This window comes from Microcaecilia unicolor, chromosome 4 (genome assembly GCF_901765095.1).
Source record: "Microcaecilia unicolor chromosome 4, aMicUni1.1, whole genome shotgun sequence".
Classification (NCBI taxonomy): Eukaryota; Metazoa; Chordata; class Amphibia; order Gymnophiona; family Siphonopidae; genus Microcaecilia; species Microcaecilia unicolor.
The window spans coordinates 166,270,045-166,294,202 of NC_044034.1; the positions used below are offsets into that span (position 1 = coordinate 166,270,045).

At 46.6% G+C, this 24,158-nt stretch overlaps 1 protein-coding gene and 1 long non-coding RNA gene across 2 annotated transcripts in view; one reads left to right on the plus strand and one right to left on the minus strand.

Annotated features, from left to right (window-relative positions):
• Window positions 1–19,495, minus strand: part of LOC115468836 — a 45,610-nt gene extending 26,115 nt beyond the window's left edge. Inside the window, exon 1 of the long non-coding RNA XR_003941925.1 lies at window positions 19,270–19,495. This is a non-coding gene — a long non-coding RNA (uncharacterized LOC115468836). The remainder of the gene's footprint in view (window positions 1–19,269) is intronic.
• Window positions 19,496–19,741: 246 nt separating this feature from the next.
• The window catches only part of ATG13 (autophagy related 13), a 78,555-nt gene continuing 74,138 nt past the window's right edge, over window positions 19,742–24,158 (plus strand). The window contains 1 exon segment of the mRNA XM_030200866.1: window positions 19,742–19,839. The gene's annotated coding sequence lies outside the window, so the exon portion shown is untranslated.

A 24,158-nucleotide genomic window follows, 5' to 3' on the forward strand; every position in this document is an offset into this window, starting at 1 on the left:
CATGCAACTTAGCTCAAGTTTCATCACAACAGAGTAGTTCTCCGCACTCACCCTAAGTTCCTGCCGAAGGTGGTGTCTGAGTTCCATCTGAACCAGTCAATTGTCTTGCCAACATTCTTTCCCCCGTCCTCATACCTGCCCTGCTGAACGTCAGTTGCATACATTGGACTGCAAGAGAGCATTGCACTTCTATGTGGAGCGGACAATCCCCTTCAGACAGTCCGCCCAAATGTTTGTTTCTTGTGATTCCAACAGAAAGGGAGTCGCTCTTGGGAAACACACCATTTCCAGTTGGCTAGCAGATTGCATTTCCTTTACTTATGCCCAAGCTGGGCTGACTCTTGAGGGTCATGTCATGGCTCATAGTGTTAGAGCCATGACCGCGTCGGTGACTCACTTGAAGTCAGCCACTATAGAAGAGATTTGCAAGGCTATGACGTGGTCAACAGTCCACACATTCATATCTCATTACTGCCTTCAGCAGGATTCCCAACGCGACAGTCGGTTTGGGCAGTCGGTGCTGCAGAATCTGTTCGGGGTTTAAAATCCAACTCCACCCTCCTAGACCCATTTTTGTTCTGTTCCAGGCTGCACTCTTAGTTAGCTTTTATCTTCGTAGATCAATCCTTGTTATGTCCTCGCCGTTGTGAGGCCCAATTGACCTTCTTTGTTGTTTTGAGTGAGCCTGGGGTGCTAGGGATACCCCTATTAGTGAGAACAAGCAGCCTGCTTGTCCTCAGAGAAAGCGAAGATACTTACCTGTAGCAGGTATGCTCCGAGGACAGCAGGCTGATTGTTCTCACCAACCCACCCACCTCCCCTTTTGGAGTTGTTGTTCGTTATTTGCTTTTTGATATAACTGAGGCGGGAACGGATGCACGCAGGCAGAAAGATGGCCGCGCATGCGCGGTGCGAGTCCCTCGCGTTCCGGAAGCTATCACAAAGCTTTGTGGATTTTTACTGGGATAAATGCTCCGTTCCTGGGCCGCCGTGGACGCCGACCCATTAGTGAGAACAATCAGCCTGCTGTCCTCGAAGAATACCTGTATTCTATCTTCGCTTTTTTTTTTTTTTTTTACTCTTTCTAAAAGTACAAAGACCAGGGGACACTCAAAGTTACATGGTACTACTTTTATATTTAAATCTGTTTATTAATTTTACAAAGTGAACATAGAAGTGAACATTTTGCAATACATAAAGAATCTGCAGCAAACTCTTCAATGCAAATCAAAACAATACAGTGCAAGGGCAAAGGGCCTTGTCTCTGATAGCCCCGTACCTCTATCCCCGCCTTCTATAAAAGCCCACTATATAAGCACTCCATGCTGCTGTTCTTTACTGCTATGCTCAAGCGACCGGTGTAATAGCTGGATGCGACTCTTAGGAAGATCTGTCATACAGAATTGGGTGCCTGTTAGCAGCTATAGCGCACCGGGCTATAATGCCGAGATTTAGAGCAGGTCAAGTTTACCGCGCTTTCTCAGAGCAGTGGGAACTTTATCTATCACCCAGCTTACACCGTGGTTCTGCACTCCATGGGTACAAACTTTGAACTTAGTATACCCCAAATCCCCCCACCCTCTCCACCCATTCCTAGGTAGGCACGGCTGAGACGGGAGTAACCGCAGTAGACTCTAACAGACCCTATAGTTGTTAGCTGGAGTTAACCAGCAGACTTCTCCCACGCGGGCTCAGCAATTGTAAATAAGGAGACCAAATCTGAAGGAACTGCCTTCTGCGTTTAACTGATGTTTTGGACTCTCGGGCTTCCCACGAGGCCAGGAGGTGGACCTGGTTTCTCCAGTGCCAGTAGGTGGGTGCCTCCGGAGAAGTCCAGTACTGCATAATACATTTGCGAGCCACCAAACTCAGTTTCCTACATAGAAGAGTCGCCGGCGCCTTGGTGGGGGCAAAAGCCCTGTGCTGATCTATCAAAAATTGCCTCTCATTACCCTGGACTTTAACACCTAGTTGTATCAAAAATCCACGAATACGTTGCCAAAATGTCCGCACCTTAGGACATTGCCAAAGAGCATGGTAAAACGTGCCTGGTCCCCCAGCACATTTGGAACAGTTAGCGTTCTCTGACCTCTGCATATGGGCCAGTTGTGCTTTGGCCATGTATCCCCTTAGTATAACTCTGTACCCACATTCTCTCAATCTTTCGTCCGTGACTAGCTGTCTAATCCCCTTCAGTGAGGCCGCTACATCCCAGGACGCCAGTGAAATCCCAAGGTCCTGCTCCCACTTAACTTTAATTTTCTCATATTGTTGCACCGGCCTCTTACGGGCCAGGGCCCCATATAGATCAGATATTGCATGTCTTTCCGACGCCAGGTCCGCAAAGAACTCCTGTATCTGGTCTCCTAAGCGACCTCTCAAGGCCTCCTGAGGCAGTGTCTGCATATAGTGCTGAATTTGTAGGTAAGCAAAATGATTCCCCCAATCAGACCCTATCTTCTCTTTTAAGACAGCAAATGGCAATAAATCCCCCTTCTCCAGTAGCAGATGCTCCAGGTTCTTAATGCCTCGCTGCCCCCAGCCCACAAATATCGGGTTGCCTATTCCTGCTTCAAATGCTGCATTTCCCACAATCGGAATTTGATCTGAAATATTCGGATGTCCCCCTAATTGTCCAACCCACCACTGCCATGCCAGGCGGAGAGGGTGAAGCAATACGCTTTTCCTAAGATGTGAGGGTATTTTATTACGGGGTAGGTGGAATAATGCAATCATGTCATGTGGTGCTAAGCAAGCCTGTTCAAGCGATGTAGGCGTGTAGTACTGTGTTGAGCAAAGCCAGTCTCTCACGTGTCTTAACAGGCAGGCTTGGTTATATAAGAACAGGTCTGGGAATCCTATACCTCCCTGCTTCCAGCCCCCCACCAGCAAGCCCTGCTGCAACTTTGCTTTCTTACCAGCCCAGCAGAACTGGCTGCATAAACGATTTATATATTTCAAATCTGTCTTCGTCAGACGCAGGGGCAATGTTTGTAAGGCATATAGCCAACGTGGGAAAATCACCATCTGTATCAAGTGAACCCGGCCCAATAAAGACAGTGGTAAACCCCTCCAAGAATCCAGCTTTTCCCTAGTGTAATCTAAGAGGGCCTTGATGTTTAACCGATATAATTCTATTGTGTGCATTGTAAGTCTGATCCCAAGGTATTTAAAAGAGCGGTTTGCCCAGCGTAGGGGAAACTCATCCCCCCAATCCTCTCTGCCCACTGCCGGGGATGCCAGCACCTCCGACTTGTCCAAGTTGATCCTAAAGCCCGCATAATCTCCGTATTCCTGAAAGGTCTCCAGCAGCGTCTCTAACGACACTTTCGGGGACGTCAAGTGAACCAAGAGGTCATCTGCAAAAGCTGCAATTTTAAATGTCTGTGTGCCCATTCTCACTCCTTTAATCAAGGGATTCTCCATAATGTCTCGAATAAGGGGGTCTAACACCAATACAAAAAGGAGGGGAGATAGGGGGCAGCCCTGCCTGGTCCCTCTCTGAATAGGAAAGCTTGGCGATGCTACCCCATTCACCCACATCGTGGCACTTGGGTTGGCGTACAAGGTGTGGATTGCTTCTACAAATCTGCCTGAGAAGCCATAACTTTCCAATGTGTCGAAGAGAAATGCCCAATGTACCTTATCGAAAGCTTTTTCAGCATCAAAGCTAATCAACAGAGACGCCAAACCCTTGCGCTCCCCATGCTCTAGCGATGCTAAAATCGCCCTCAGATTTTTGCTTACGGCCCGTCCCCCCACGAAGCCCACTTGACTCTCATGTATCAAACGGGGCAGTAGTCTGGCCAGTCTATTTGCCATCAGCTTGGTGTCGTAATTCAGCAAAGATATGGGGCGGTATGATGCCGGTTCCAATGGGTCTCTCCCTGGCTTGGGCAGGACTATTATTTGCGCCTTGTTCAGGTCGGGCGGCATTGCTTTCAAGTCTATCATTTGATTTAAAAATTTGGACAAATCTGGAACGATGCCCTCTCCCATCATTTTATAAAATTCAGACCGTAGACCGTCCGGTCCTGGGGCCTTCAACAAAGGGCTCTGAGTTATAACCATAGCCACCTCCTCCTCTGTAAATGGTTGATTAAGCTGGTCTCACTCTCGTTGGGTAAGCCTAGGGAGATTGAGGTTAGTTAGATACATCTGGCTTACTAGGCCTCCATCTTCTGGGGGGGCGTAGAGATCTTTATAGAAGGTCTGAAAAATATTGCAGACATCCCGGTCTGCGGTTTGAAGGCCTCCCCCCTTCCCTCGAAGGGCCAAAATATGTCTAGTTCCCCCTTTTTGTTTAAGGAGCTTGGCCAGCAATTTGCCTGCTTTGTTCCCATGTTTATAGAGCATGTACTGATAGTAAATGTGCGATTTGCGCGCGCGCGCGCGCCCGTGTAAGAGTTCATTCAGTGCTGATTGTAAATCCAGCACCTGTTGCTTATCATCTGTCGCGTGTGTTTCCCCAAACCTTATTCTCGCACGGCAAAGCTGTTTACTCAGCCGCAATATCTGTCGATCTCTGGTGATCCGGACATAGTGTACATGGCTAATAATTTCCCCCCGAAGCACGGCCTTAGCCGCTTCCCAGAACAAGACCGGGTCTTTCTGATGCTCATGGTTCTGCGTCACGTAATCTGCCCAGCTAGCCTGTAAACGCCCCTTTAAGATGGGATCTGTGTAAAACTCTATGGGGAATTGCCATCTACTGTCTTTTCGGACCTGGCCTCGTGGTTGCCACTCCACACAAACCCATGCATGATCGGACACCATGTAGGGCCCTATCTCTGCCTTTGTGATTTCCCCAAACATCTGACTGTAAACAAGGACATAATCAATGCGAGATTGTGTTGAGTGAGCCCGTGATAAATGCGTGTAATCCCTCATTCCCGGATGAAGCACCCTCCAGACATCTGTCAAGTCGAGCAGCTGGCTCATCTTCAACAGGCCTTTATTATTGTAGTAGGTCGTGGTATTGCCTGGCACTGATTTATCCAATGAGGGATCCCAGACTGCATTAAAGTCCCCCCCTACTATGAGTTCGGTATGTGGTTGCCTAAGGAGAAAGTTAATTACCGTTTGGAAAAATTTTTTGTCATAGTTGTTAGGAGCATAAATATTGCAAATGAGCACTTTTTGTTTACCCACCATGGCCTCCAATATAACATATCTTCCCAAGGCGTCCACTGAAAGTGGGCGTATCTCCGCAGCTACGCCTTTGCGAAGTAGAATGGCCACCCCACCTTTTTTCCCCTGCGCATGCGCCGCTACACACTTATCTACCCACCATGTACTGAGTTTGGCGTGTTCTATCTGCGACAAATGTGTCTCTTGCAGCAAGGCAATGTCTATGTGTTGTCTATTTAGTTGCTGTAAAATCTTGGATCGTTTTATAGGTGAATTTATTCCACCTACATTCCAGGTTACGATTTTTACCATACCTCCAATGTAAAGAGAATGACATGCATTTCAAAAAACTGCAATAGTTGTGAGAGGGGGCATCCCAGCCACTGCCCCCTCCCACTTTGGTCTCTTTCAGCTACTTGTTGTCTAGCACCCTGTGCCCGCGTCCTCTGCCAGTCCCCATCCATCCAGAACTCCAGCCAACGCATCTGTCTCCCAGCCCACCAAATATACCGTGGATCCTGTCTCTCCGCGGTCACTCCCCTCCCTCTAAAGCCAGGTACCATGTCCACCCCCCTCCCCCCCCCCACTCCATCCCCCTCCCCCCTCCCTATCCCAGGCACTCCCACCCCCCCCCCCCCTTTCCTAAACCCTTAGATCCGGACCCATTGACTGGGACCATTACTTCCTACTCCCCCCAGAAACCCCTTACTGAATCCAAACATTCCCCGGTCAAAATCTTAAAAGACCTAATTACTACTACTACTACTTAGCATTTCTATGCTAACCAAAGCCTTTTGACCTTCTAAAGCATGTAATTTTAACCTTGAAACATAGCCCGTAACCAGGCTCCACTCAATTTTATCTCACACAACGCAGCCTCTGTGGCTCAGTTCGTGCACCCTAGGGAGCACATATATATACCAACTCTCCATCGCTCAGTCAATCCATGTTCTGGTCTGTCATCATCTACTGACAACTCCGCTCCTTTCTCAGCGGTCCTCAGGCGTGCCCATTTCCAGTTGCTTTAAAAAGTCTTGGGCAGCAGTTGCTGTTTCATATTTACATGGTACTACTTTTAAAATGAACAGGATAGTTAAGCTCTACAGCTCACTGTCAGAGGCTGTGGTATCATATCTGAGTTTTAAAAAGGTTTTTCCTGGTAGAAAAGTTCATATACTACTATTGAGATAGACTGGTGGAAAGCCAGTGTTTGTCCTTGGGATCAGTAGCATGAATCTTGCTACTGTTTGGGATTCCATCAGGTACTTGTGACTGGGTTAGATGGACTACTGGTCTGACTCAGTATGGCTGTTGTTATGTTACGGGCATATACCTATTTTATAAAATACAGAGTTATACAACAGCTCCATCCAACTGCAGACATCATTCCTGAGGGACTGTCTTGAGCTGTTGTCTCTTAAAACTATGTAAACCACTTTGAACTTTTTTTTGGTATAAAGCAGTCTAGAAATCCAAATAAAGGAAAATAAAAGTATACATACTCCTGCTGGTATGTGTACCAACGTTCCCTCTAAGGATTGAGTTGGCATAGCAAAAGATTTTCTTTACAAGCAAAGGACTGAGTTGACGTGAGTAAACCTTTTCCATTACATTACCTTGTGAACACTTCTTACAGATACATACACACTCGCAGGAAAGAATTTTATGAGACATGCTCTACATGCTTTCTCTACTTGTTTGCCTGTAGTTTAAGGTAAAATTATGCCTTCCTTACCTGATCATTTTCTTTCCTTTAATCATACCAGACCAGTCCAGACTAATGAGTCATATCCATCCACCAGCCAAAGGAAACGGGAAAAAATAGTTCCAAGTACTTCGCTCTTAAGGGCATTGAGCAGCCTGGAATATTCAGTATTTCGAATAGCCAAGCAAGCGTGTCTACAAGCTGTACTGCCATCATTAGAGTGAAACTAGAGCTGTAGATTCACAGAATGCAGTAAAACTCAACTGCCACCCAGGTATTACACTGAGGCAGGAGAGGTGGGACATCAATGTTAAAGAAATGATATGCAAAATCTACAATCCTATATAATAATTTGCACTGCCAACATTCTACGTCTGGATGCCTAGGTTCGTAACATCCAGTCCCACTCATTGCCCCGCCCTCACATCAAAACATAATGACAGGGCGGAACAAGGAGGGAGCAGGGAACACTGGAGGCAAAATGATGTCAAGAGGAGAGAATCGCGGGACATCGAGAGGAGGGCAGAGGAGAATTGATGGACATGAATGGGATGGGAGGACAGTCATAGGCGCCCCGTATAAGAGGCCCAACCGTAACCTTCCCCTGGCTGCTGCCGCCCCCCCCCCCCCCCAAACACAGGCCTGCCTGGTGCAGCAGCCAGGCAGCTTTTCGACTGTCCCTCCGCTCCTTCATGCCCTCAGCTCCCTGATCGACAGCCCTCCTCTCCATTCCATACTCCCCCCCCCCCTGCGCGTTTAACCCTTTTACTTTCAGGCGCAGCGACAGCAGTAAAGACACAGTGGATTGGGTAGATGTGAATCGATTTTTTTAACTTGTTCGAAGGGTACAGGGGCTGGGGGGACACTCAATGAAGTTACATGGAAATACCTTTAAAACAAATAGGAGGAAATATTTTTTCACTCAAAGAGCAGTTTCCGCATACAGTTCAAACTCCTCTTATTGACCTATAAGTGCATTCACTCTGTAGCTCCTCAGTACCTCTCCACTCTCATCTCTCCCTACATTCCTCCTCGGGAACTCCATTCACTTCATAAATCTCTCTTATCTGCACCCTTCTTCTCCACTGCTAACTCCAGACTCCGTTCCTTTTATCTTGCTGCGCCATACGCCTGGAATAGACTTCCTGAGCCGATACATCAAGCTCCATCTCTGGTCGTCTTCAAATCTAAGCTAAAAGCCCACCTTTTTGATACTGCTTTTAACTCCTAACCCTTATTCACTTGTTCAGAACCCTTATTTTATCACCCTCACATTAATATTCCTTTATCTCTTGTTTGTCCTAATTAGATAGTAAGCTCTTTTGAGCAGGGACTTTCTCTTCATGTTCAAGTGTACAGCGCTGCGTACGTCTAGTAGCGCTATAGAAATGATAAGTAGTAGTAGTAGGGCTCGCCTCCAGCTTTTCCCTTCCCTCACACAGTGTCCCGCCTTCTGCAATGATGCATTTCGTGTTTCTGCGAGGGCAGGACACTGTGAGGGAAGAAGCTGTGTTGTCCTCTTCAATGCTGTCACTGCGCCTGAAAGTAAAAGGGTTAAATGCGGAGGGGGGCAGGCTGTCAGGGAGCTGAGGGAGGGCAGGGGGAGAGAAGAAACCGCTGGACAGGAGGGGAGGGCAAGGGAGAGAAGAGAATTGCTGGACGGATGGATGGGAGGGGCAGGGGAGAGAGCAAATTTGCTGGATATGGATAGATGGAGGAGAGGGCAGGGGAGAATGGAGAGTTCCTGGACATGGATGGAGGGTAGGGCAGGGGCGAATGGAGAGTTCCTGGGCAGGGGAGAGAGGAGAATTGCTGAACATGGATATATGGAGGGGGCAGGGGAGAGAGGAAATTTGCTGGATATGAGTGGATGGAGGAGAGGGCAGGGGAGAATGGAGAGTTGGGAAGTCAGGAAGGAGATCCACATGGGTGGAGGGAAGAGAGGAGAAATGCTGGACATGGATGGAGGGGAAGGAAGAGAGGAGAAATGCTGGACATGGTTGGAGTCTGCGTACGCTTTATCTTTTAAAAATACTATAAAAATCACAAAGATTAAAAAAAAAAAGAATAGATACAACACTCCATATCTCATACCCCTGAAGCATATTACTCATTATACACCCTTCCCAATTATTACGTATGACAGAACATTTCTCCCAACGGTTCCCTTAAAAACATAATCGTCATTACATGAGAACCTTGCTAGCGCCCGTTTCATTTGTGTGAGAAACGGGCCTTTTTTTTTTTTTTACTAGTATCTAAATAAAAGGAACATGACAGAAACCAATATAGGGAGGGGGCATAAACTGGTCTGGTATGACTAAAGGAAAGAAAATTATCAGGTAAGGCATAATTTTACCTTCTGTTTCATCTATACCAGACCAGTCCAGACTACTGGGATGTAGCAAAGTTGTGCTCCAAGTTGGGCAGGACCAAAACAACAAAAGTAAATATTAACGATGGAAAGTGACAAGCTCCAAAAAGGGTAGCAAACTGAGGAACTCAAGTGTGAGCTTCAAGGCAAACAGAAATAGAGAATGACCCCTACCTTTGAAGCACTAGATAGTGACTGATATACCTCCAGGTATGCTGGACTCTGTAGCAGGGGCGTAGCCACAGGTGGGCCTGGATGGGCCCAGGCCCACCCACTTTGCCTCCAGGCCCGCCCATCCACCTTCTTCTTCGCTGGCTGCCTTTTCTCCCCAGCTCCGCTTCGCTGCATCGCTCTGCATTCTTCTTCTCGCCTGTCACGCTGCACGCAGCGCTGCCATTCACACAGGCAGCTGCGCTCCCCCCTACCGTGTCTATCCGGTCCTAACAGGAAGTGCATCAGAGGACCAGATGGACGCGGCAAAGGAGAGCGCAGCTGCCTGTGTGAATGGCAGCGCTGCGTGCAGCGTGACTTGCGAGAAGAAGAATGCAGGGAGCGACGATCGTGCAGCGAAGCGGAGCCCGGGAAGAAGTGCGCATAGCTAAAAGTTAAGGCTCAGCCAAGGTACCGGGCAGGCAGCGGAGCAGAGGGAGAAATCAGTTGTATATAGCGGAGGAGAGGGGAATAGGGACAAGAGATAATGGGGTGGATGGAGAAGGAGAAATGTTGCATGGAGGGGAAGGGAGAACACAGGGAGAAATGTTGGACACAGAGGTGAAGGGGAGGGATAGATGGTGCATGAGGGTGGAGGGGAGGAAGGGAGAGAGAGAGACAAAGGGGTAGAGGGGGGCAATAAAGGGAGAAATCTTGTATATGGGGGTAGAGGGGAGGGAGAGATGATGGGCATGACAGTGGATGGGAGGAAGGGAGAGATGCTGTATGGGAGGAGGAGAAAGAGATATTGACCTCTGGGGCACAAGGGAGGGGGGAAGACAGAGATGGTGGACAGTGGGAGAGAGGCAGAAATGTTGGAGATGGTGGACAGTGGGAGAGAGGCAGAACTGTTGGACATGGTGGAGGAAGGAAGAGAATGCTGCATGGGATGGAGGGGGAAGACAGATATTGGATCTGGGGTACAAGGGAGGGGGAAAGAAAGATGTGGACAATGGGGGAGATGTAGGACATGGGGTTGGATGAGAGGCAGGGGAGATTCATAAGAGAGGGGAGAGAAGGAGATATTGGATCCAGGAGCAAATGAGAATGATGGAGAGATGCCAGACAATGAGAGTGAAGGAAGAGAGAGGGAGAAATGCTGGGCCATGGGGGACAGGGGAGGAGAGAAGAGAAAGGACAGGGAGATGTTGGGCTACGAGAGCAGGGAGGGAAGAAAGAGGGAGTAGATACTGAGCTAAAAGGGTGGACAGAGGAAGATGCTGGGAATGGTGGAACCATGTGGAAGAGGGTGGCAAGAAAATGGATGAGAGGATAGTGATTACAGAGGATAGAAATATAGTAATGGGGAGTAGATTAAAGATGAAAGGGAATGGCTGGAGAAGGAGTGAGTTGGGTAATGGGAGAGGTAGTGGGTGAGAGAAGAAGATGATGATCTGATAGGCAGCTGTAAAATAAAAAGAAGGAGAAAGAGAGTAAAATTTGAGTTGACAGGCAAAAAATAAAAAAAAAGAGGAAAGAGCCAAAAAGGAATGATCAGTATGTCAGAGGTAGATGTAGTGAGGGAATAGACAGTAGAGAGGAGAAAAGACAAATGGACAGCAGTCACTTGAAGGAGAATTAGTAGACGACAGACAGGAAATTAGAAGCAACATAATGGAAAAATAAAATGTCCAGACATCAAAGGTAGAAAAAAGCATTTTATTTTGAATGTTTAAATGGAATATATTAGCTTTGTGAAAGTGCATAGCAAATGTCTTTGCATTGTGTTCAGTAGAAAGGAAATGCACTTTTGGTTTTTATTTCTCCAGGGTTGTAGTACATGTTAAGTTTAACTTCTTGGGGTTCTCACTTCAATTTTTGTGTAAATATTTTTATTTCTAACTTGTGATCCCTTGTTCTGTTTTTGGTGAGGGTCTGTCAGTGTGATAGTAATGGCAGGTACAGAAATCGGAAGGGAGGCAGGGAAGAGAGGGGATTGGAGAGAGTGCCCTCCTTTATTTTCTGACCTGGGCCAGAGCATGTCTAACACTGGCCCTTACCCTTGCTTTATAGCTGGTGGGGCTCCCCAAGCATCCCAGCTGAGGACCTCCTCCAAAGGCAGTCAGAACTTGCTTCTACCGAGCTCTGCAGTTGGCAACAGCATCTTTGAGTTACTGACAACTAAGGATGCAAGGGGTGCCAGCTTCGGTCGCTTAGGGATGTTGCTACTGCCTGCCAAGCTTGGTAAAAGTTCTGGCCTCTTTCAGAGGAAGTCTTCAGCTGACAGAGTTTGAGGATTCTCATCAGCTAAAGTATTTATATTTTGAGGTGAAGGTAGGGCGAGGAAGAGAAACTTTTGTGCCACCCACTTTGGGCTCAGGCCCACCCAAAATTGGTTTTCTGGCTACGCCACTGCTCTGTAGGGTGAAAATAAATAATTAGGACAATAATTATTCCCTGATAATACTTATTACAAGGTTCCTAGCTCAGTCTAGGGGATATTATACAGGAACCTTGGTGCTGGCACCCTGCCAGTGTTTTGTTCCCTGCCAAAGAACTGAAGCCACGTCACAGATGATATTATTATTATAGGTAGAAAAATAGAAACACTCTGTAATAGCTTATATGCAATATAATATCTCTTACTGATATGCATACTAACAAAATATATTGTCTAACTACACTCTGATTATCCTAAGACTACGTACAGTAATGATTAGAACAGTACAACTGATATCCTAATGATCCTTATGAAAACTTATCACATCTTATGCAAAATACACATTAGCAGTTTTCCCTGACCAAGAGCTGACATAAACCAGTTGTACTTAGATAAAACCACTGCCTAACCCCAGACTAGGAAATATATCACTGTGATCTCACCACGCTGTCCTGATGACGGCTTCAGATGAGACCGGAGCAGAATCTCCCCAGACGCTATCTCAGCTGTCTGTGTCTTAGATGTAGTGCAGGTCTTTCTCAGCAAACAAGCAGGTTTCCGTCTCTCCGTTGGTTTTCAGAGCCAATATCTCTGCCACAGGTATTTGCACCAGTTATGTAGGTCACAAGGTTGGTATCATACAATCTCTGGCTCACCCCGAGCCTTGCTGGATTTCTCAGGTCCTTACCAGGTACTCCTCCTCCAAGGGTCTCCGATTAACTAACTTCCCCCACTCTTCTCGCGTTCTTCCAGACCTCTCGGTCGGGTGATAGCCTGGACCAATTATGATCACGTACAGTCCAGTGCATGGGCAAGAAGAGTTCTTTGTTTTGTGACCTTGGAGATGGTAACTTCTGGTGCCATGAGTATGACTCGCTTCTCAGAGATAGAAGGGGGATGGTTGGAACACAGAATGTCCTTGGCTTCAGCAAGCCTGTCAGTGATTGTCCACAAGCTGAAGCTGGATCTTGCTGACACAGAGATGTGCAGGTCAGAGGGTTGCAGCAGCCATCTTATTGTACCAAGATGTCATAGGCTTGTATAGGCCAAGACCAGCTTATGTAAGATCACAGGGAAATACCCCTACAACTCATATAGTGACCAAGGAAAAAATGAGACCAATTTCCAGACATGTAGCAGTGCTACAGGGCTGTAGACAAGTGGGTTCCTAAACCTGGTCCTGGAGACACCCAGCCACTCAGGTTTTCAGAATATCCACAATGAATATTCATGAAAGAGATTTACATGCAGTGCATGTAAATCTCATGAATATACAGTGGTGGAAATAAGTATTTGATCCCTTGCTGATTTTGTAAGTTTGCCCACTGACAAAGACATGAGCAGCCCATAATTGAAGGGTAGGTTATTGGTAACAGTGAGAGATAGCACATCACAAATTAAATCCGGAAAATCACATTGTGGAAAGTATATGAATTTATTTGCATTCTGCAGAGGGAAATAAGTATTTAATCCCTCTGGCAAACAAGACCTAATACTTGGTGGCAAAACCCTTGTTGGCAAGCACAGCAGTCAGACGTCTTCTGTAGTTGATGATGAGGTTTGCACACATGTCAGGAGGAATTTTGGTCCACTCCTCTTTGCAGATCATCTCTAAATCATTAAGAGTTCTGGGCTGTCGCTTGGCAACTCGCAGCTTCAGCTCCCTCCATAAGTTTTCAATGGGATTAAGGTCTGGTGACTGGCTAGGCCACTCCATGACCCTAATGTGCTTCTTCCTGAGCCATTCCTTTGTTGCCTTGGCTGTATGTTTTGGGTCATTGTCGTGCTGGAAGACCCAGCCACGACCCATTTTTAAGGCCCTGGCGGAGGGAAGGAGGTTGTCACTCAGAATTGTACGGTACATGGCCCCATCCATTCTCCCATTGATGCGGTGAAGTAGTCCTGTGCCCTTAGCAGAGAAACACCCCCAAAACATAACATTTCCACCTCCATGCTTGACAGTGGGGACGGTGTTCTTTGGGTCATAGGCAGCATTTCTCTTCCTCCAAACACGGCGAGTTGAGTTCATGCCAAAGAGCTCAATTTTTGTCTCATCTGACCACAGCACCTTCTCCCAATCACTCTCGGCATCATCCAGGTGTTCACTGGCAAACTTCAGACGGGCCGTCACATGTGCCTTCCGGAGCAGGGGGACCTTGCGGGCACTGCAGGATTGCAATCCGTTATGTCGTAATGTGTTACCAATGGTTTTCGTGGTGACAGTGGTCCCAGCTGCCTTGAGATCATTGACAAGTTCCCCCCTTGTAGTTGTAGGCTGATTTCTAACCTTCCTCATGATCAAGGATACCCCACGAGGTGAGATTTTGCGTGGAGCCCCAGATCTTTGTCGATTGACAGTCATTTTGTACTTCTTCCATTTTCTTACTATGGCACCAACAGTTGTCTCCTTCTCGCCCAGCGTCTTACTGATGGTTTTGTAGCCCATTCCAGCCTTGTGCAGGTGTATGATCTTGTCCCTGACATCCTTAGACAGCTCCTTGCTCTTGGCCATTTTGTAGAGGTTAGAGTCTGACTGATTCACTGAGTCTGTGGACAGGTGTCTTTCATACAGGTGACCATTGCCGACAGCTGTCTGTCATGCAGGTAACGAGTTGATTTGGAGCATCTACCTGGTCTGTAGGGGCCAGATCTCTTACTGGTTGGTGGGGGATCAAATACTTATTTCCCTCTGCAGAATGCAAATAAATTCATATACTTTCCACAATGTGATTTTCCGGATTTAATTTGTGATGTGCTATCTCTTACTGTTACCAATAACCTACCCTTCAATTATGGGCTGCTCATGTCTTTGTCAGTGGGCAAACTTACAAAATCAGCAAGGGATCAAATACTTATTTCCACCACTGTAGTGAGGCAGAATAATAGAATTCAGTAACATCCAAACTTATTTTTTATGTTTTAATAATCTTTATTAAAAGCAAAACCTGTTGGTTGATAAGCTTCATACAGAATAAGAAAAAACAGTAAACCATCCAACATAGAACAGTAAAAACTTTTACTTTTACCCCAAGAACCCTTCCCCTCCCCTGCCTCCAAGCCCACCTGACTGTTTCCACTCGCCAAAATAACACAACACATGTAGAGATCAGTAGGACTCAAAGCATTTTATAACAAGTCATAAACAACACAGTTTATACCAAATTGTTTAACCACACTTTGGTTTTGCCTTCGGGTTTAATAAGCAATACCATGTGCGTGTAAAGTCTAGATAAACAAATGTAAACAATGTATGTTTAAGGCATATGCCCTAAATATGTAATATTTGGTAGAAATAATTAAACAGTGATGGAATATTCACATAGCAGGCAGCCAATAGATTTATTTTCCACTGAAAATAATCAACTTTGTATAAACTTGGCGACTAATACTGTGCTGCTTGCTATTTTGTATTTTGGCAGTGTAATGCTTGCCTGCATAATAAAATCGCACTTGCAAATATTGTTCTGACACGACTTTAACTAACAAAAGCCACCATAAGAGGCAGACACGGTTGTATACTTAACATTATAGTTTTATTTGTATTTGGGTAATGACTGAGAAAAATGCTATTAAAAATTAAATTACAAAGCATGAAGTTGCCTTGGTTAACTTCTGTTGTATATCAACCTGTAGTAAATAACAGTAACATTTTTATAATATACCACTGCATTCTTCAAAACATATGGAGCAAGTTCCCACTAACCATCTAGGCACAGGTAAAAAAAAAAAAAAAAAGCTTTCAAATGCTCTCAGGTTTCAACCTAATACATGTTAAATGTGGGATATGACTGTCATAAACAAATAAATAGAAATGCTGAATGTTGAGCACCTGATTCTCATAACATGATGTCTGTTTTAGTGGGCCATTACCCTGAGAAAAATAAAAAATCTCTGCACGAATGTAACACGTGCTAGGGTGTCCCTGTAACCAGCCCCTCCAACTGACCACTGATTAAGATTTATAACTTACTACTCTACCTATGAAAAGTTATCCTGTTGTTACGTTTCCTCTGTGTTCATCTGTATGCTGCACAAGTTGGCATGTTTGAAAATATAAGTGATATTAAATAAAAATGCCACCAAGAATGGGAAAATTAGGTACTTACCTTGGTAATTTTCTTTCCTTTAGTCATAGCAGATGAAGCCATTATGTATGGGTTGTGTCCATCAACCAGCAGGGGGAGATAGAGAGCACTCAACTTTTCACAGTGCCTCATGGCCAGCCAGCTCCACTGCCTCTTCAGTATTTGAAGCTTCCAAAGCAGTATGGCAAACCGCAATGGGAATAACAGGAACTGTCCTCACAGCGAACAATGGCCCCTTAACAAGGGCATGAACTCAAAAGGAGGGAATGAACACATCCTCCTGGAGGGAATAAACTCGTCCTCCTTATTGTATAACTGGAGGGGATACACGCAACCTCCTGGTGGGAATAAACTCATCCTCCAAAACATAAACTGGAGGGAATGGACTCATTCTCCTATAAGTAAACATGAATCCTGAAGACTGTTTTCCAACTTTCTCCCAAGGAAGGAACTTCAGGAAACAAGAACAGAACCTGAAACAGATTCACAGCATACAGACAATCATACAGGGAGGGCTCATGGTTTCATCTGCTATGACTAAAGGAAAGAAAATTACCAAGGTAAGAACCTAATTTTCCCTTCCTTGTCATCAAGCAGATGAAGCCATTACGTATGGGATGTAACAAAGCACTCCCTATATAGGGTGGGAACAGGTCACACTACGTGCTAGCAACTTGTGCTCCAAAACGCACATCCCTCCTAGCAGCCACATCCAGCCTGTAATGTCGGGCAAAAGACAGCTTAGAAGCCCATGTTGCTGCACTGCATATCTCTTGATGAGAGAGTGCTCCAGTTTCAGCCCAAGAGGAAGAAATCGCTCTGGTAGAATGCGCCTTAAAGGCTACAGGCGGAGACCGGCCGGCAAGCAGATAAGCTGAAAAGATAGTTTCTTTGAGCCAGCGGGCAATAGTGGCTTTAGACGCTGGAGACCCTCTGCGAGGACCTGATAGCAAAACAAACAGATGATCATAGATCCTGAAAGAGATAGTAACTCGCAGATACTGCAGCAGAGTCCTGCGCACATCCAACAGGTGCAACTGCCCAAAAGATTCTGGAAACTCCTCCTTATCAAAGGAGGGCAAGAAAATAGGCTGGTTTAGGTGAAACGCTGAAACCACCTTAGGCATGAAGGAAGGCATGGTCCGAACCGTGACCCCGGACTCTGAGAATTGCAGAAATGGATCTCTACAGGACAGCGCCTGGAGCTCTGACACCCATCTCGCCGAAGTAATGGCCCCCAAAAAAACGGCCTTTAGTGTCAAATCTTTCTCCAATGCTCGCCGAAGCGGCTCAAAAGGAGAAGCCTGAAGGGCCTTCAAAACTAGCCCCAGGTTCCAAGCTGGACAGGGTGCTCGCACAGAAGGCCGGAGCCGAAGCACCCCACTAAGAAACCATGCCACATCTGGATAAGCAGCTAAAGACACACCTTCAACCTTACCACAAAGGGAGGCCAACGCTGCCACTTGCACCCGCAGGGAATTATAGGCCAAGCCTATTTGTACACCATCCTGCAAAAAGTCCAGAATCGGCGAGACAGGAGCCCGCATGGGTGTGATCGCTTTTGAAGCACACCAAGACTCAAACTGGCGCCAAATCCTGGCATAAGCCACGGAAGTGGAACGCTTGCGGGCCTGCAGGAGAGTGGAAATGACTGTGTTTGAATAGCCTTTGTCCCTCAATTGCGCCCTCTCAATCGCCATGCCATAAGACCAAAGCGGCAGGCGTCCTCCATGGCTACCGGGCCCTGTGACAACAGGTTCGGTACCAGAGGTAAAGGAAGGGGAGCCTCCACTAGCATCTGTCAGAGGTCCGCATACCAAGGCCTCCTGGGCCAATCCGGGGCGATGAGGACCACTTCTCCTGGGTGCAGCCGAATCCGCAGGAGCACGCGCCCTATCAAGGGCCACGGAGGGAACACATATAGTAGGCCCGGAGGCCAGGGCTGAGTCAAGGCATCCAACCCTGCCGAGCGAGGATCTCTCCGTCTGCTGAAGAAGCACAGGACTTTGGCATTTGAACTTGTCGCCATAAGATCCATCACGGGCTTGCCCCATTTGGCACATATCTGCAGGAATACTTCGTCTGCTAGTTCCCATTCTGCTGGATCGATCTGATGCCTGCTTAGATAATCGGCTTGCACGTTGCTCTGACCTGCAATGTGAGCTGCCGACAGAAACTGAAGATGCAGCTTGGCCCAGGAGGTGCACCACAATCTGAAGGGGAATTAGCCCTTCTACGCTTTTCTTTATGCCAATTATCAGGGAAAATAGCCTCAGCGGGCAGTCCCAGGCCAGAAGCCACCAGGGGGGACAATAGAAGGGGCCTCAGACAACCCTTGAGGGAGAGCTCTTTTCAGCATGTATGCTTTATGCAATAACAACACAAAATCAGGGGAGAAAAACTCGCCCTGGGCACCCAGATCCCGTCCAGGGCTAGCCACTCCCTGAATAGCCTCAATTCGAGGTCCCCTCCCCCCGGGCTCAGGGCTCTCCGTCTCTACGGAGGCCGCGCCATGCGGAGAATTAAAAATGGCGTTCGCTGCCAGCTCTGAGCGGGAAGAATCATCGCTCGCCATGCTCGGGCCGGCTCTTACACCTGTACAACACGATTTACAGAGCCCCGCTGCTGATTTGCGCTTGCCACACCGGGAACAGCGCTTTACATTCTCTGCAGCCATCGCCGAAAACGGCGGGAAAATTCAAAATGGCGGTTTCGCGCCAAAAACACCCCGATCGTGGGCCCACCCCGGAGGAGTTAGAAAACACTCTTACCTCACCGGACCGAGTATCACAGCTCTGGTCCCATAGAAGAATCAAAGGAAAACCTCTGTTCCATTTTTTTTTTTTTAAACGCTGTGAGGAAAGCAGAGGTAATAAGAACTCCGGAGGCTCAGATGAGTGCGAAAGGCAGGGAAAGGCGAACCAATGTGCCTGCATCCACTGAGTGGGAAAGGACAGGGAAAAGCAAGCTAATATGTCCACATCCACGGGGGCATGGGTAAGGCAGGGAAAGGGCTAACCTATGTGCCTTCAAAGTGAAGCTGCTATAGCCTCCAACACCCCGGCTAACAACTGGCAAGCCAGGAGCCACCCCCAGGCAGATTTTTGATGGAGCTCGAAGAAGCTGCAGCCACCCTGCTTGGGGAGATAGAGAATACTGAAGAGGCAGTGGAGCTGGCTGGCCATGACCATGAGGCACTATGAAAAGTTGAGTGCTCTCTATCTCCCCCTGCTGGTTGATGGACACAACCCATACGTAATGGCTTCATCTGCTTGATGACAAGGAAAAAGAACGATAAAGTAGATGCAGCAGCTCATAGGTTTGCTTGTTTTGTTTTGTGTATATGTGGATGACAGCTCCGCGGGGAAGGAAAAACAAGACTTACCTAATTGGTTTCAGCGTTTTGACGTCACATTCACTCCTGTCTAAAAAGCTCCTTGATGCAGCAGCTGATAGGTTTGTTTGCTTTGTTTTGGGTGGACACCGCGGGGATGACGGCTGCGCGGGGGGAGGCGGGGCTGAGCCGGCTTCAACTCGTTGTTTTTGACGTCACGCCGTCTCCTGTTTTCAATCTAAGCTTTGTCATGTGAGCTTTGCTACATCAGCCCGGTCAGAGAGTAAGTGTTGCTGCGCTGAATTATTGAACGCGGTACTTGACTCTGAGTAGGTAGGTGGTCACCGAGAGGCTCGTACACTCCCGCAAGAACTACTTCCATCCCAGCGGGATTCCCATAAATTCTGTTCTCGTGCAGCTCTCTATGTGTTCCCTGAGGTCAGTTATCCGCGATATGCCCCCCACCCCTCTTTCTTCTCCGGAGTCCCTCCCTCCTCTGACGGTACTTCCTGTTTCCGGCAAAGCAGGACGCCTCAGAGGGAGAGAACTGAAGTTGTATTTATTATCATAGCCTAGGGTACGGAGAAGGAAAGCTGTGGGATTGTTGGTGGGAAACTTCAGGTATGTCAGGGGTGCGTTCGAGGGAGAGGTGCCGGATCGTCGACAGGGAGAAGAGATGCCAGATCATGGGGAGGGGAGACCGGTCCCCCAATGCGTGTGAGGGCAGCTGATTGCGTGTGACTTGTTATCTTTGCAGTCTGATCAAGATACTTGTAATAAGTCACATAACAGCATTTGAGGATAGACAGAAATTTATAGAACTGTGCCGGATCTCATCTGTTTTTCCTTGTCTGGTTCTGCTGAGTATTAAATAATGTATATATTGTATACCTCCAACAAAAGGGAAGTGCAAATCAATCACCAAAACAGTAATACTCCAAAAAATTATATATGTTTATAGATGAAAAATAGGAAGGAAACGCCTCAGACTTCTGACAGGTGCCTTAATATTTTTCTACCTGTTCACATATCCATCATAGTAACATAGTAGATGACGGCAGAAAAAGACCTGCACGGTCCATACAGTCTGCCCAACAAAATAAACTCATATGTGCTACTTTTTGTGCATACCTTACCTTGATTTGTACCTGTCTTTTTCAGGACACAGACCGTATAAGTCTGCCCAGCACTATCCCCGCCTCCCACCTCTGGCTCTGGCACAGACCCTATAAGTCTGCCCAGCACTATCCCCATTTTGGAAAACAATGTCTTCCCAGAACACGTAGCATGCTGCTATTCACCTTTAACAACAAGAGATGTTAAATGAATGGTCATTGTTAGCGGCGTTTCCTTGCTGTTCTTTATGACGATAGTTGCTTCTCTAATACACTGGATTATATCATATTTGTCTTTAGTAATGGCCTAAAAGACAAACATTCAACATTTTGCAACTTAGTTCAGCTTATTAAATCCTGTGCTCAAGAGCTTAAGTACCACACAACAGAAACTCCTTATCTCCCCCCCCCTTCAAAAATGAGGATGTTATAACGCTTTTGTATCGCTCCATGGTGCGACCACACCTCAAAGGAGAAATTAGATCTTACTTGCTAATTTGCTTTCCTTTAGTCCCTCCGGACCGGTCCAGGAACTGACGTTTGGGTTGTGTACTCCTTCCAGCAGGTGGAGACTGAAAACTCTGAATTCTGAGAGCCAATAAGAGCCCTAGACAGCTAGCCCTAGATTTAGTAACGTAGAAAAGCAGGAGAAATAAAGATATCCCCTCCGAACTCTCTATGCTACCGAGTATATACAGATAAACTCATATGTGCTACTTTTTATGAATACCTTACCTTGATTTGTATCAGCCATTTTTAGGGCACAGACCGTAGAAGTCTTGCCCAGCACTAGCCCCGCCTCCCCCCACCACTGGCTCTGCCACCCAATCTCCGCTAAGCTTCTGAGGATCCATACCTTCTGAACAGGATTCCTTTATGTTTATCCCACGCATGTTTGAATTCCGTTACCGTTTTCATCACCACCTCCTGCGGGAGGGCATTCCAAGTATCCACCACTCTCTCTGTGAAAAAATACTTCCTGACATTTTTCTTGTGTCTGCCCCCCTTCAATCTCATTTCATGTCCTCTAGTTCTACCGCCTTCCCATCTACGGAAAAGGTTCCGTAGATTAATACCTTTCAAATATTTGAACGTCTGTATCATATCACCCCTGGTTCTCCTTTTTCTCCAGGGTATACATGTTCAGGTCAGCAAGTCTCTCCTCGTACGTCTTGTAACGCAAATCCCATACCATTCTCGTAGCTTTTCTTTTTACCACTTCAATTCTTTTTACATCCTTAGCAAGATACAGCCTCCAAAACTGAACACAATACTCCAGGTGGGACCTCACCAACGACTTATACAGGGGCATTAAAACCTCTTTTCTTCTGCTGGTCACACCTCTCTCTATACAGCCTAGCAACCTTCTAGTTATGGCCACCGCTTTGTCACCCCAAGATCCCTCTCCCCGTCCGTACATATCAGACTCTCACCGCCTAACACATATGTCTCCCGTGGATTTCTACTCCCTAAGTGCATCACTTTGCATTTCTTCGCATTGAATTTTAATTGCCAAACCTTAGACCATTCTTCTAGCTTCCTCAGACCCTTTTTTATGTTTTCCACTCCCTCCCGGGTGTCCACTCTGTTACAAATCTTAGTATCATCCGCAAAAAGGCAAACTTTACCTTCTAACCCTTCGGCAATGTCACTTACAAATATATTGAACAGAATTGGCCCCAGCACCGATCCCTGAGGCACTGCACTATTCACCTTTCCCTCATCCTAGTGAATTCCATTAACCACCACCCTCTGGCGTCTGTCCGTCAACCAGTTCCTAATCCAGTTCACCACGTCGGGTCCTATCTTCAGCCCGTCAAGTTTATTCAAGAGCCTCCTGTGGGGAACCATGTCAAAAGCTTTGCTGAAATCTAAGTAGATTACGTCTATAGCACATCCCTGATTCAGTTCTCCAGTCACCCAGTCAAAGAATTCAATGAGATTCGTTTGGCACGATTTACCTTTGGTAAAACCATGTTGTCTCTGATCTTGCAACTTATTGGCTTCCAGGAAATTCACTATCCTTCAGCATTGCTTCCATTACTTTTCCAATAACCGAAGTGAGGCTTACTGGCCTGTAGTTTCCAGCTTCTTCTCTATCACTACTTTTGGGAAGAGGGACCACATCCGCCGTTCTCCAATCCCACGGAACCTCTCTCAGCTCCTTCAGTATCCTGGGGTGGATCCCGTCCGGCCCCACGGCTTTGTCCACCTTTAGCTTTTCAAGTTGTTCATACGCACTCTCTTCTGTGAACGGTGCTATATCCACTCCATTCTCATTTGTACTTTTGCCAGTCAATCACAGTCCTTCTCCAGGATTTTCTTCTTCTGTGAAAACAGAACAAAAGTATCTATTTAGCAAATTTGCTTTTTCTTCATCATTATCTACATAGCGGTTCACAGCATCTTTCAGTCTCACAATTCCCTTTTTAGTCTTCCTCCTTTCACTAATATACCTGAAGAAAGTTTTGTCACCTCTCCTTACATTTCTAGACATTTTTTCTTCCGCTTAGCTTTCGCCAGACGTATCTCTCTCTTGGCTTCTTTCAGTTTCCTCCGGTATTCCTCTCTGTGTTCGGCTTCTTGAGTTTTGGTGTATTTCAGGAACGCCAACTCTTTAGCCTTTATTTTCTCGGCCACTTGCTTGGAGAACCATATCGGTTTCCTTTTTCTCTTGCTTTTATTTACTCTCCTTACATAAACGTTTGTGGCCCTATTTATAGCTTCTTTCAGCTTGGACCACTGTCCTTCCACTTCTCATTCGTCCTCCCAGCCCATCATCTCCTTCCTCAGATATTCCCCCATTTTACTAAAGTCAGCATGCTTGAAATCCAGGACTTTGAGTTTTGAGTAGCCGCCCTCCACTTCAGCCTGACATCATATCAAACCAAACCGTTTGATGGTCACTGCTGCCCAGGTGGGCACCCACTCAGACATTTGACACACTATCCCCATTTGTGAGCACCAGATCCAGCGTCGCTCCCTTCCTCGTGGGTTCTGTCTCCATTTGTCTGAGCAGAGCACTTTGAAAAGCATCCACGATCTCTCTACTTCTTTCCGATTCCACAGACGGAACCTTCCAGTCTACATTCGGCAGATTGAAATCTCCCATCAACAGTACCTCTCTCTTCTTTCCCAACTTTTGAATATCTGCGATCTTTATCTAGTTCCTCCATTTGTGTCGGGGGTCTGTAGACAACACTCACGAGGACAGAGGTTCTGAGGAGTGGCCTAGTGGTTAGGGTGGTGGACTTTGGTCCTGGGGAACTGAGGAACTGAGTTCGATTCCCACCTCAGGCACAGGCAGCTCCTTGTGACTCTGGGCAAGTCACTTAACCCTCCATTGCCCCAGGTACAAATAAGTACCTGTATTCAATATGTAAGCCGCATTGAGCCTGCCATGAGTGGGAAAGCGCGGGGTACAAATGTAACAAAAATAAAAAATAAATATCCTCTCTTTTTAAGGTGATCCATATTGCTTCTTCCTTTCCCCAGGTCCCTGTCATTTCAGTCGCTGCAATATCATTTCTCACATACAGAGCTACTCCTCTACCTTTACGACCATCTCTATCCTTCCTAAATAGATTATAGCCTGGTATGTTTGCACCATTGAGCCACATCTCCGTGATTGCAACAACGTCTAAGTCTGCCTCCAACATCAGGGCTTGAAGGTCATGAACTTTATTGCTTATACTGCGAGCATTTGTGGTCATCACTTTCCATCTACATTTCCTGGTATGTGATTTGGGGGTGTCTTTTCTCTTTGGGTACCTTCATATCTTTTTGGTTCACCTTCATTGCTTTTTCTTTGTCTTCAGTTCTATT